Here is a 13548-nt window from a genome sequence, read left to right on the forward strand (position 1 = left end):
CTATTTTAAATGTGATGGAATCTGTAAAAGTATATATTTAAAAAAAGAAAAACTAAAACTTCTGTGAGTAGAAATATCCTTTTCACATGGATATATGATAGTCATGTTTATATGGCATTGCTCTATGATATGTCAGTGGTTCTATTATAGATTGACTGCAATTAAAAGAAAAAAAGATACAATGTTTATCTAAACTGAGGAAGCTAAAGAATTAGCCAAGGAGTGTGATAGGTTAATAGTTTGGAACTTTATCCTTAAGCAGTGGGTAGAATGTTTCATTGGTATTCTATCCCTAGGAATGAGATGTGTTGTTTATAAAATCCAAAGGAGGAGAAATGTACTAAATTGGCCCTGATGAATAGATGGCCACTAGATCAAAATTTAACTGGTTGAACCAATAACATTCAGTGATCAAGAGAGTTGTACGCAAAGTGCTAGTAAGAGAAGGAGGAGGAAAAGGAGAAAACGGGGAATTAATGTTCATTAAATGTTTACTATATTCTAGAAACTATGCTGTGTGTTTTTCTTACATTGCCTCATTTAAATTTCAAAACATTATGGAAAGTGGAATTAAGAGAAAAATAATTAGGGAAAAGCACTGAAGGTAGTGCAGCAGGGAGGCATGGAAAGGAAAATAGTCCACGTGCCCAAGAAACTGGAGGAGGGATGCAGAATGGGCAGAAATAATTAATGCTTTTATATTGAAGTTGCTGAAGAATTTTACGTAGTATTGTGACTGTTGTATTTGCATAGATGGTTTTGGTAACCATGTGAAGGCTGGGATTACTGGGAGCTAAGGCTGGAGACAAAGGACTAGTTATGAGTATGTGGAATCAAAAAATGCAATATGTGACTATGACCAGGAGTAAGACATGTTTGTTTTAAAGTTCTCTTCTGCCATCCAAATAGACAAGCAGCTTGATTACACAATTCAGGAGAGTGGTCTAAATGAAAGACAGAGATTTGGGACTGATCCCTATAGAAGCCTTGGACATAGATGAGATCATGGGAGCTGATGGAAATGGATAGAGTTAGGACAACAGCCAGCACTGAGAGAAAGAAGGAAGAAGAGTTCATGAAAAAAACTATGGAAGATCAATGGAAAATTTGGGGAAAAAGAAGACAGTAGCATGGGAGCCCTAGGGAAGAAAGTTTAAGGAAAAAGGGAGGAGTTAAATAAAAGTGAAAGAATGTAGTCAGAGAAGGTAAGAACCTTAGAACATTCAGCAGCAGGATTTCCTTGTGCTCTGAATAAAAACATCAGACCAGCAATTGGGGCAAAAGTCCAATTGAATTAGCTTAAGGAATGCATTAGGAGTTGAGGAATTAGAGGGCAGAATGGTAAAGCTCTCTGTATTACTTCTAGTAGGTATAATAATGATCCCCAAAGATGTCTACATCCTATTCTTCAGCACCTGTATGTTACTTTACATTGCAGATGTGATTAAATTACTAATTTTGCAATGGGGAGATTATCTTGAATTATCTGGGTGGGTCCAATGTAACCACATGGTCTTTTTAAGAAAGGAAGGCAGAACAGTCAGAGAAGGTGATGTAGTGATGGAAGCAGAAGTCATAGGGATGCAGTTGATGGCTTTAGCGTTGGAAAGGGACTGAAAGTTAAGGAATATGTGAAGGCTCTAGAAGCTGTAAAAACACAGGAAATGAATCCCTGGAGACTCTAGAAGAAAGACAGTTGGGCTAACACCTGAATTTTAGACAGGTTGAAACCCATTTTGAACTTCTGATCTCTAGAACTTTAAGATAATAAATAGTGTTGTGTTTTAGCCACCAGGTTTGTAGTAATTTGTTATAGGAGCAATAGAAAACTAATATATTACCCTTGGCTATGAAAGAGGAGAAATACAAAGAGAGATAAGAGCACAGGGTGTGTGTGTGTGTGTGTGTGTGTGTGTGTGTGTGTGTGTGTGTGTGTGTGTGTGTGTGTAAAATCATCATCAAGGATTCTTGAGACTACCCTCATGAAAATTCTGTAATATGGTAGGATGGTAGCTTTGGGACTTGTTTATTGGAAGATTTTACTTGTATGCAATTATATAAATGATAATCACTCTTGTGATAATTTTACTCAGTTCCTCTCATATAGGTTTGCAAGGACTGAAGAAGCAGAGTTGACAGCTGTACTTTTGGATACTTTGATATTTGTGTACTTGTGTTGCCACATTTTTATATGCCTCTACAGTCATTTTATTTTATGTATGCAAATTCTGTTCCCATGCTATTTTTATGCATTTTAAAGAAGTCTCTGCTCAGAGTGTTATTCATAATAATAGTGTGTTCCATTTTTGTTTTTTTAAAACTAGTGGAAAATAAGTTCCTGCAATATAATGAGGACCCATGACACTTTTCGAACTTTCAAAATGAAATGAAAATCCTTTGATTTTAACTTTCTGTTCGTCGTCATAATCATCCCTGACTCATTTCCCAGCATAAGCATCAGAGCAGTAACATGTAAAACTTCTCAATGTCTGTCAAAATGACAATACCTGAAAAGAAATGGCCTAGTTTAAAGAAAAGTTCAAGTGTTTGCAATCAAAGTAATCAATACAAGGTGATTAGATATTAATAATGGAACAGAATTCTCAGTGTTCTATTTGCTCATTACTTCAGATTTTTCTCATTATTATAGACTACAAACCATAATTATAATTTATAAATATTTTAGATCAAAGGAAATAATATTTGCCTCTAATAATTATATACAAATCATTCTTTGCTAACTCAATACATACCTTAATCCTCAGACCATTGAAGCTAAAGTTTAGTAACTCATACATTCACTCTGTCCTCATGTAAATACAAGTCAAACTTATTCTAAAACGATTAAAATACAGATGTTAAGGGACAAGGTTAACCAGGTCTTCTGCTTGTAGCTGCCGTGTTTGGAGTTGTCCAAGATGACTTGAAGTATGTTCAAAACAGTTTCCTCTGACACTCCTATGTAATTGTATTTTAAAATCAAACAGGATTATTTTTCTCTAAACAACATTTTCCTCTGTGCAATATTTTCCCCTGTGATTTCTTTCCTCTATGCAGTTGCCTGTGCTGATCGTTCCACGTGCACTTCTCTCTTCCTCCATCTTCATCTATCTCAAAGCCTAACTGTAATTCAACTTTTTTTCCTGATGTTTTGCTTGATTTTAAGGGAAAAAATGCACCTCCACCCCCTTTTGGGATGTAACATTATAACTCTTTGTGAACTGATCATCCCTTCATTAGGATAGAGTGAATGCTTCTAGATGGAAGGAATGATTCATCTTCTGATCAGCTGCATCCGTGGTGCTCATAGTGGGGGCTTTCAACAGAGCAGAACATCTATAATGACTAAGTGAAGATTGAGGTTCTGCTCTCCTCTCTTAGTAGGTTGCTATATTAAAAAAAATCATTAGCTCTCTTCAAATAATTATTCTTATGGATTTTTCTCTTGATTAGTAATGATCTTTAGTCCTTCTTCAGAGTAGCATTGTTTAGGAAAAGAAACTCTTCATGAGAAATGTCTAAAAATGGAGAAAACAGATTTCAATTCATAGCTACTCAGCTTTACTTAAAAATACCCAGATAAGCTTCCTAATGCATCCATTTATGATCATGACTCACCTTTTCCTTTATATGAGTTTCATGCTTCAGTGGAATTATTTGGTTTTACTGGAGTTCTTTTAATTTACACTTAAAGTATAAATTTTATATATAAATCTATAATAATGTTATCATGATATCACATTTCATATCTCTGATAAAATATAATAAATAGCATATTTGGCAATTAATATCAGTCAGGCTTTCTGTACGAACTCATTGGATCTTTACAACTGCTTTATGGTTTACCTACAACTATAATCTACACTTAATAGATGAAGGAGGTAAGGCAGTGTTTAAGTAGCATGGCTAAGTTAACACAACTGGTTATCAGCAGAGTAGAGATTTGAACCCATGAATATAGTTCTCAGCAAATATATCTGAGTGCCTCTGTATATTCTTAAAGGCTTTTTTTTTCTTTCTAGAATGAGATTCATGCCATTGTTTTCTATTTCTTCCCACCTTTCTTGTTGCCTCATCTGTGGGCTCGAATCTAGTACAGAATTTTTCATATGGTATTAGTATTTAAATTCTTGAATAGTCTTGGTTCACAAGATTTGAATGCATTGGTATCAGGGCACTATCTTTAGTGCAACTAAGTTGCATTTAGGAGCTTTAGTTTTCTCCTCTATAAAATGAAAATGACAATATTCAAGATAAATTAGGGTATCAACTGAGATTAAGTATGTAAAATAACCAACATATTTCTTAAACATAATTGTTGCTCAATTAGTTCTATTTATTTCACCCTCCTTTAATACTCTCTATTTTAGAATTGGAGAAAAGTATCTGTGTCATGAGAACACACTTTTTATTTGTGAAAATTTCTAAACGAAATTTTCAAATGGCCTGCATTTGGTATGCAGTTGATTGCCAAATGCATTTTCTAGTCCTTTTCCATGTGGCAACACTAAAACTGTTCCTATCCACACTGATTATCTACCTTTTTCATGTATTTATTACAAATTTCTGAGACACAGACAATTGGGGGACGTTGGCAGACGTGCTATTGTGTGTGTGTATGTGTATATATCCCTAGTCTTTCCAAAAAAGTCTTTTCAACTAATTATGGAAATAAACATAAAGGTGTAATGTCTAAACTGGGAAATTTGTTTAGTTATAGTTCAATAAGGTGATTATAAAGCTCAGTTTCAGGGAACTATTTGGATTCCATGAAACATAGGGTGTAAATTATAAAATATATACTTTGTTCAAGTGCGTGTGTAAAATTCAGAATCAAATAAAGTAAAATAGCAAGGCTTTTTTAACTTTAAGATTTTCCAAGCTATGGAAGACCTTTCTTTCATCTCTGAAACAACTATTGATATTCCATGGAACACAGTTTGGGAAATGTTGGTTTGATACGAGACAATTGACGATGTTAAACCTGTGTTTCCAAAGATGTATGATATGTTAAAAGTTGTTACTTGAAAACCTGAGTTACATAGTCGAATTCATTTAGAAAATTAACAGAGTTGAATAATTTTCTCTTATTAAAGGAATTCTTAGAAATTTTAATATAGTAAATATGTCTGTTATTAGTATGCTAATAATATGTTAAAATATCTAAGAGGATACTTCCATCTGTAGCATAGTTCAAAATGACTTGATTATCAGTCACTTTTCTGTAAAAGTCCCCATTAACATCTCATGGAATATTAGTGCTGCAAAAATAGTTTTAAAAACTTGGTACTAGATCATTGGTTCTCAAAGTATAGCCCCCTGACTAGCAGTATCAGCATCACCTGGAAACTGGTCAGCATTGCAAACTCTCAGCCCCATCCCAGATCCACAGAATCAGAAACTCTGGGGTTAGGGTCTATAATCAGTGTTTTAACAAGCTCTCCAGGTGATTCTGATAAACACTACCGTTTGACAACCAATATTTGGTTGTTTGTAAGATTGACCACAATAATAAGTGCAAATATTTTTAACTGGACTCAAATTAGAAAAAAATAGATAATGAAATTTTAAACGTATTGTTTTGGGCTGAACAGTGTCTCACCAAAATTCATACATTGAATATCCCCTCACAATGTAAATATGTTTGGAGATAAGGCCTTTAAAGAGGTAATTGAGGTAAAATGATATCACATGGGTGAGCCCTAGCCCATGTGACTAGTCCCCTTATAAGGGGCAATTAGGAAACACATGCTCACAGAGAAAAGACCACTTGAGGATGTAGCAGAAGGCAGCCATCTGCAAGCCAAGGAGACGCCTGGGAAGACGCCAACCCTGCAGATACCTGAATCTTGGACTTTTTGCTTCTAAAACTGTGAGTCAATGAATTTCTGTTGTTTAAGCCGTCCCAGCCTATGGTATTTGTTTTGGCAGTCCTAGCAAATTTATGCAGGTATGTATTTAAATCACTGAACTTTTGGATTGAGTCAAATCAATTCAAAGGGTTTTTTTGCTATTATAAAGTGCTATGTTTACTTTGGAATTCATCTTCATGAAAGCTCACAAATGTTGTAATATTTTGGAAGAAATGATACAAAGCATCCTTGCAGTTGTTTAATTATATCTTGGGCTGAATAAGCCACAAGACTCGAAAGAAAGTTTTGAGCAGAGGTGGTAGCTCTTGTTAATGTAATTAGCCTGTTACTTCTTTCCTTTTATTTTGTCTAATTTGAAGGTAAAAGCTTATTTCTATACCCCCTCATCCTTTTGGTGTAAGGTCTTTTTGTTTTACCATGTAGCAATGGTAGCATTTGGTATTTTATCTAGAAAAGAAAGACTTCGTTGGAAAACATCTAATTTATCTCGTAAAAACTCCACTACTTTTGTCATTTATTAGTACAAAGTACATTAAAATAGAAGTAGTAATATGTTTCCCTGGTTTTAAAATATATTTATCCCATACACCATTAATAGATTTAATACCATTAGTGATTTAAATGATGTCTGTGTATTGCGTGTTTTAGGCCTTAGGTGGCTAGAGTTAATTCTTTCTATATGACTGCTTGTTACGAGACTTATTCTCACATATATCTCATAATGGTTCCTGTTGATTGATCTAATTATATACACATGGTTTTATTGGAGCTTTGTGAATCTGGAGATACCCATGTTTGCTTAATGTTCTACAAGCACAATTCAAAACCCTTTAGGCTTACCAGGATTGTTTCCATAATCCTTAATTGAGAAAAGTAAGCCTTGAGAATTTTGAAATACCCTGCCTAAATCAAGCTTCTGGGCCAGGAAATTTTCTCATTAGATTTTTTGGTTTTTTGAGAATCTTTTAAAAATAGGTTATGTATTTTTTGTGTGAATGTCATTTTAGAATGAAATGAAACATATTTATTCCTATGAGTGAATATAAATGTCTTAGCTTTAAGGTCTTTGATTTTCAAATGTGAAAAATGACTATTTTGCAAAAGAATATACAAAATAAAATTACACCATAGTAAGCAGTGACTAGCAGAGAAATAGTATTTCAAAACAAGGCTAATACCCTTAAATTACTATATTTTATGTATGAAGATAAAGATAGCAGAATAATATTAATTTTCATAACTAAGTTAATTTCATGGAACACTTCTGAATGGTAGATATGAATCTGTGAATTTTAGTTTTTTTATTGGTCTTCATAACACATCAAGAATATCATCCTGTTGCTTGAAACATGCAATTGTGTCTATAATCTGTGATTTATCCTTTCTCTCTGCAGTTTTAATGATTTTTACATTTTTTTTCTTTGTATTGCTTGAAGAATAGTTCTGGCAAATAAGGTTACTCTGTTTTCTATCTGCTCCAGTGTTTTGGGCTTTCAAGTGTTTTATTTATATATATATATATATATATACATATAAATTTATTTTATTTTTTATTTTTGGCTGCATTGGGTCTTTGTTGCTGCGTGCAGGCTTTCTCTGGTTGCGGTGAGTGGGGGCTACTCTTTGTTGCAGTGTGCAGGCTTCTCAGGCTTCAGTAGTTGTGGCACGAGGACTCAGTAGTTGTGGCTCACAGGCTCTAGAGTGCAGGCTCAGTAGTTGTGGCACACAGGCTTAGCTCCTCCGTGGCACGTGAGATCTTCCTGGACCAGGGATCGAACCCATGTCCCTTGCATTGGCAGGCGGATTCTTAATACTGTGCCACCAGGGAAGCCCTCAAGTGTAATTTTTTAACAGAGCTTCAGTTTAATGAAAGCCCAAGACATACCTAAAGTTTTGTAATTCCATAGACATATGAAATTTTTCTTGACTGAATCACTTTATTTAATAACCAAAATCTTGTGAAGCATAAACCAGCAAAACTGTAATGCTGATAGAGGTTTCTCTCATAAATCTTTCCCACCACCCCCATCAGATATATATATGTTTAGCTGCAGTAAAAGACTCAAGGGAGGGCTGTACTGGAGCTGAATAATGGCGGCAGGATGGGGGTAAGAGGAATGCTTAAAAACGGAAAAGAATAACAAATGAGTGACTTGCTAAATAGTGGAGAGCTTTGTGAACCATAATTACATTCTTTGAGCAGCCAAAGCAGTTTGCTTTCTTGGTACTTACTGACCTTGATTGGAGAAGAGTTGTCTAATATACTTCGGAAATGAAAATTGTACAAGTAGCTCCTAAAGGAAGCTAACTGGGTTCGGTTCATCTGAAGTTTACCATCCATGGATGTTGATAGTTGCAGTGTAACTTTAAGAAGTTATCATTTCAACAGGAAAGATAATGATAGATGAAATGAAAGTTAAAAGATCTTTATGATTCAGAAAGGATCAAAAAACCAAACGTGACCTGAGAATATTTAAATGAGACTCCAGTGTTAAAATGCACACACGTTCGTTTATGAACATCTCTTGTCAGGAAAATACCTGTATGATTGATTCATATTTGTCTATTTACAATACTTGGAAACATTATTGGGTCTTTATTGTTAGGCACTATATTAAATACTTTCTTCGTTAATCCTCTTAAGAGACTCATGAGGGTGAGAACTAACTTCATATTCATTTTACAGATGTGAAAACTGAGGCCTAAAGAGGTTTAGTAATTTTCTCTGGCCAAGGGTTGGGGGCAGGAGTCAATCCTAGGCATTTTGAACACATTCTTTAAGCAGCATTGCCTGATAGTGAAATAATTGTTGAAGGCTTGAACATTAATAAACTGGGGCACCTTTACTTACCAAAAACCACACCGAACCACAAATACTAAAAAATTGGTAGTCTCTGGTTCCAAATGGAAAAAAAAAAAAGATCTGTCTTTATTTGAGCCTTCATATCTGCTTTGTCTTCTAGTTCCCTCTTGACTGATTAGAGCGTAGTAATATAATAAAGTTGAGATTTAAGAATTTAGATTTTTAAAATAAACCTCCCAGTATGTATACTCTAGGTTAAAACACACGTTTTCTTTTTTTTCTCCCTCCCATTCAGAACCTTTTCATCCAGACAGTACTTTTAAGTTTCTTTGTTTATAATTCAGTTTTTTTCTTTTTTTCCCCAGTGTTTTCAAATAGACCAAGTATCGGTCTTTAAAACTGTTAGTGATGTTCAATTGGAAATTTAGGCAGTGATTCAGTTTTTTGCCTAAATGTAATATTACACCTAAAGAGAGATGGGAGAAAAAACTTGAAATAGAGGATATATAGCTCTGCTTTAAATCTGGATTAGCAGCAGTTGTCTTGAAAACATTGTTTAAGTTAACAATATGAAAATGTAGTATGCAGCTGTAGTTAGTGAGTTTGCTTTCTTATGTGCATAATATGAGCTTGTAATGGAAGTAATGTCATATACTATTTAACTCTGACATTTAGTGTTTGCCCTAGTAGATGGTCTTCCTTTTACTTAAGTGCCATTACTTTTATGTAGTCCATTTTCATTGCATTTAGTCCCATTTTAGTAATAATGCTTGCATGATTTACCAGGCAAATGCAATCTTTGCCCTGAATGGCACAGTGCAAGAAAAAATGGAAGCTGTTAAGAGGCTGAATGGCAAAAAAGTATTATTGACCTATGGTGGCAGCCATGTGTTTCAATTATTTTCAAGAATCCATTTGTCAAATAAGTGAAGCGATGTGGGACGTCAAGTTCAAGCTGGGGTTAGTGCCTTTCTACATCTGATATGATGTATCTTCTGTAGCCATTTAATTGAATTACCCAATTTATTTTTCAAGCAACAATGCTCTACCAAAAGCCATGACATTAAACAATTAAATATGAGTTTAAAAGTCTGCATTTTGTGTAGTTCATCATTCCTCTGCAGCAGAAAGTGAACCCTAGGGCCTGAGAATTTCTGATTTCGGTGTAGTAAAAGCTTAGCTTCTAGGGAACACCCTAACTGTCCCATATGGAAACATTTTAAAAGTAATACTTCATAATTCTTCTTTGAGCAGAACGATGGCATAAACATTTAGAATTTAACTGAGATGGCTCAATAATTCCTTGAGAAACAACATTCTATGTGGACAAGTAAACTCTAGGCTGTGATCCTTTTACCTAATTTTAATGCTCAATGATTTTGGTTAAGAATGCTTTTCTATTTGAAGTGTCTCCATTTTGTGAATGTAGAGGAGAAATCCTAACGAATAAAATAATCAGGCTTTCAAAGAATTATGAAGGGGAAATGCAGTTGAGAAATACCTATGTTTTCAAGTCACTAAAATATTCTGAGCCATTATCACTTACAAAGTTGTTGAAACTTTTAATGAAAAACAAGTTACGTGACCATAACTCTTCCATTTGTCTGTGTGAGGGGAAATGGTGGGCGAGAATTCAAAGTAGATGCATGCTGGCTTTAGTTAAGATAACTACTGTGGAAAAAAAGTTAATTTTTATATTTTACAAGGGTATTCTATAACAAGTATTAAGAACCCTTTATTTTAGGTTTTCTTTTGTTGCCAAATTTGACATAAAGATGTGTTTTTGATCTGAGGAGAATAATTACTGAAATGCAGAAAACAGAAGCGACTTATATTTTTTTCAATTAACATTCAACAATTAAATTTTAATATGGTCAGGGAATTGTTCAGATCCTTTTGTATAGGGATACTGCACCTTTAATTATCTGCCCTCTGGTGCCAAGCCTTTTCTTTGAGTGCTTCCATAAAAGCTTATTGCAGCTAGTTATTGAGCAAATTAGTACTTGAGTTTTGGTGAAAAATGTCTTTATTAGTCCTAAAACCGGAGTCACTGTGCATTCCCAGAAGGCGTGATTTTGTTTGATGAATAAATCTAGTAATTATCCTGCTGTTAGGGCTGTACTGCAAATGTCATAAGCGGATAAACAGAGGGAGTAAGCCTTCCGTAAATTCTCTAATTATCTATGTTGGACTACTTATCGCCTGCAGATGATTTATGAGCATATTGATATATCCTTAAGTATGTTCATTTGAGTTCACAGATGCAAATAATTAAGGCACTAGTCATTTACAAGGGAGGCTTCAGGTCAGGGTCATTTCATTATAAAATTTCAGCCTGGCTTGTACTATAAAACAAGATACAGATATAATCGCCTTGACCAGGATATTTCCTAAGAGACATTTAATTTTCTTTCCTTGTATCTGGAGATATTATTCTCACCCATTATTTTCATTAAATAAGACTTTTTCAACTTTCCTATGTCACCTATTTTTATTTCATTTTAAGAAATAGTAACTGACCTATGTTTAATGTTTCTAAATTTCTTACTAGAATGATCACTGCGAAAACCCAGAAATTCTTCAAAACATTTAAATGCCATTTAAAAATTTCCAAAACATGTTCTTCAAATACAGGTGATTTATATTTATCTTAGACAATTTCACTTCAGGTAACTGGCTTTCTAAACTGTAGAAAGTTATATAAAGAATATTTTGTTCTCATGCCTATTTTCTAATTGACTAAGAAATCAAATATATAAATCCCTCAAAAATAATTTATTTTAATAATTAAAGCTAATATACCCATATATGATAAGAAAAAGAAGTTACTCTGAAAAGTTGAACATGAATAGTTAATAAAAGTACTTGATACTAGTTCTCCAACACATTGAATTACAAACACTTTAAGAAGATGAATGATTTTAAGATACATCTTACATATTTTGGTACTTTTTGAGCTGTGATGTGTGGAAGAAAATATACCAGTTAAAGGAGAGTGTAGACATTGTAGCATATTATTTAAAAAATTGTACAAAAACAAAAAGTTAAGCAAGCAAAAACATTCTTTTGATATTACTAGAAGTCAAAGCGCTAAATAGAATCACATGGATGTAATCATCGACTTGATTATCTGATTTATGAGTAAGGAACAAATCTCTTTCTGGCCAGATCCTTATTAAACTGAGGTTTAGCTACATAATTCTTGAAGAAGGCTACTGATGGTGTTCTCAAAGGATTTATGTCAGTTTCAGGTCATTGTATTTCCCAACTGACAAGAGCAAATTAATTGGAAACTTACGTATATTTTAAAAAAATCGAGGTTGTCCCAAGTCTCAAACTAATAAGAGGGACAGTGGCTCAAACCTCTAGAATCAATTCAGTCTACACAGAGCCCTCTATAAAACTGATCTGACGTTTGATATTGGAGGCAGATTCTTAGCAGAGTTGCTACCAGTTGAAAATCAAGATTATCTTAGAATTCGGTAAATAAAGGGACATTTCTGTTTAATATATCAAGGTGGTATTTCATGAATCTATCATCATAAAGCAATTTCTTATGTGCCTTTCCTTGCTTTCTTCCTCTCCCAAAACACACGGATTTCTCCATTTCCTCCTCTACCCCCTCTCCACAGCCATGTGTAACAGTGATCACATTCACTGCTTGGGATTCAATACATCAGACTTGATATTCCACTATTCTTTCTCTTCCACTGTAGCCTAAAACGGTTAAGTATTGTAAAGCCCATTAACAAGAAGAATCCAGTCGGCTTTTATTTCAGCTTGTCTATAAAGATGCCTTAAATGCCAATCCACTTCTAGAAATTAGCTTATCATAAATGTACAACTGAAGAAATGTGTCTTATCGTACAAATTTATCAGTATTAAGTCATGAAAACTAAGTCTTAGAATTAGACCTTACAAAAACTAAAATGCTTTTCACATTTCTAGCATTCATATGCAAAAATTGACATTTTTACAAGTATTGAATCTCTGAAAAGTCCTTCTTGGCAAATTGTTTTTGCAGATTTTCCCTAACTGAGCTGAATATGCCATTAACAATAGTTTGATCTATCAGGAAAACTATATAGATATAATTCACTGTTTTGTAAATAGAATAGTTTTATAAATTAAGTCTTAAAAGTTAGTACTTGATAACAAAGTGAATCAGCTATACATATACATATATCCCCATATAAAGCAGAAACTAACACACCATTGTAAAACAATTATACTCCAATAAAGATGTTAGAAAAAAAAGAAATGCAAAAAAAAAAAGCTAGTACTTGAAAAGGTAAACTTTTTACTCCAAATGTTATTTCAGCATGTATGAAATTATGCATCTTGAAAAAATCTGTAAAAGCAAATTAAAATACATAATTCATACTTTTAATGAGTTATGTGTATTCATCCAAGATGCAGCTAGAACAAAGTGAGTAGGTAAGTCTTCTGACTTCCAGTCCCTATTCCCTTATAGCATTGAGTCTAATACAGAGAACTGAAGAGCAGGAGTATAACTATACTTTCTACTCAACTCATCATTCTCTTGATATTTAAGTAAATCCAGAAATGTTAAGTATCTTTATTTTATTAAAATTTCCCATTTCTAGAATATTGTGGTATTTTTAAAAAATTCTGGTTGCTCCCTAAAACTAGTAAGAATAGATTTTTCCTCAATTACAGAAATCAAATTTTCTATTTTGCATTTCCAAATATTACCACTAAAGCCAATAATACAGGATTAATAAATATGTGGTGAGCAAAATTTTTGAAGGATTTAAACACAGACACACACAATTTTGCTTTAATGCATGCACTCATTTTCCATGGCTACTTTCTTTTCTCTCATTCAATTCCACCTCTCATTCTTTATAT

The sequence above is a fragment of the Stenella coeruleoalba genome (assembly GCF_951394435.1).
Source record: "Stenella coeruleoalba genome assembly, chromosome: 3".
Taxonomy (NCBI): domain Eukaryota; kingdom Metazoa; phylum Chordata; class Mammalia; order Artiodactyla; family Delphinidae; genus Stenella; species Stenella coeruleoalba.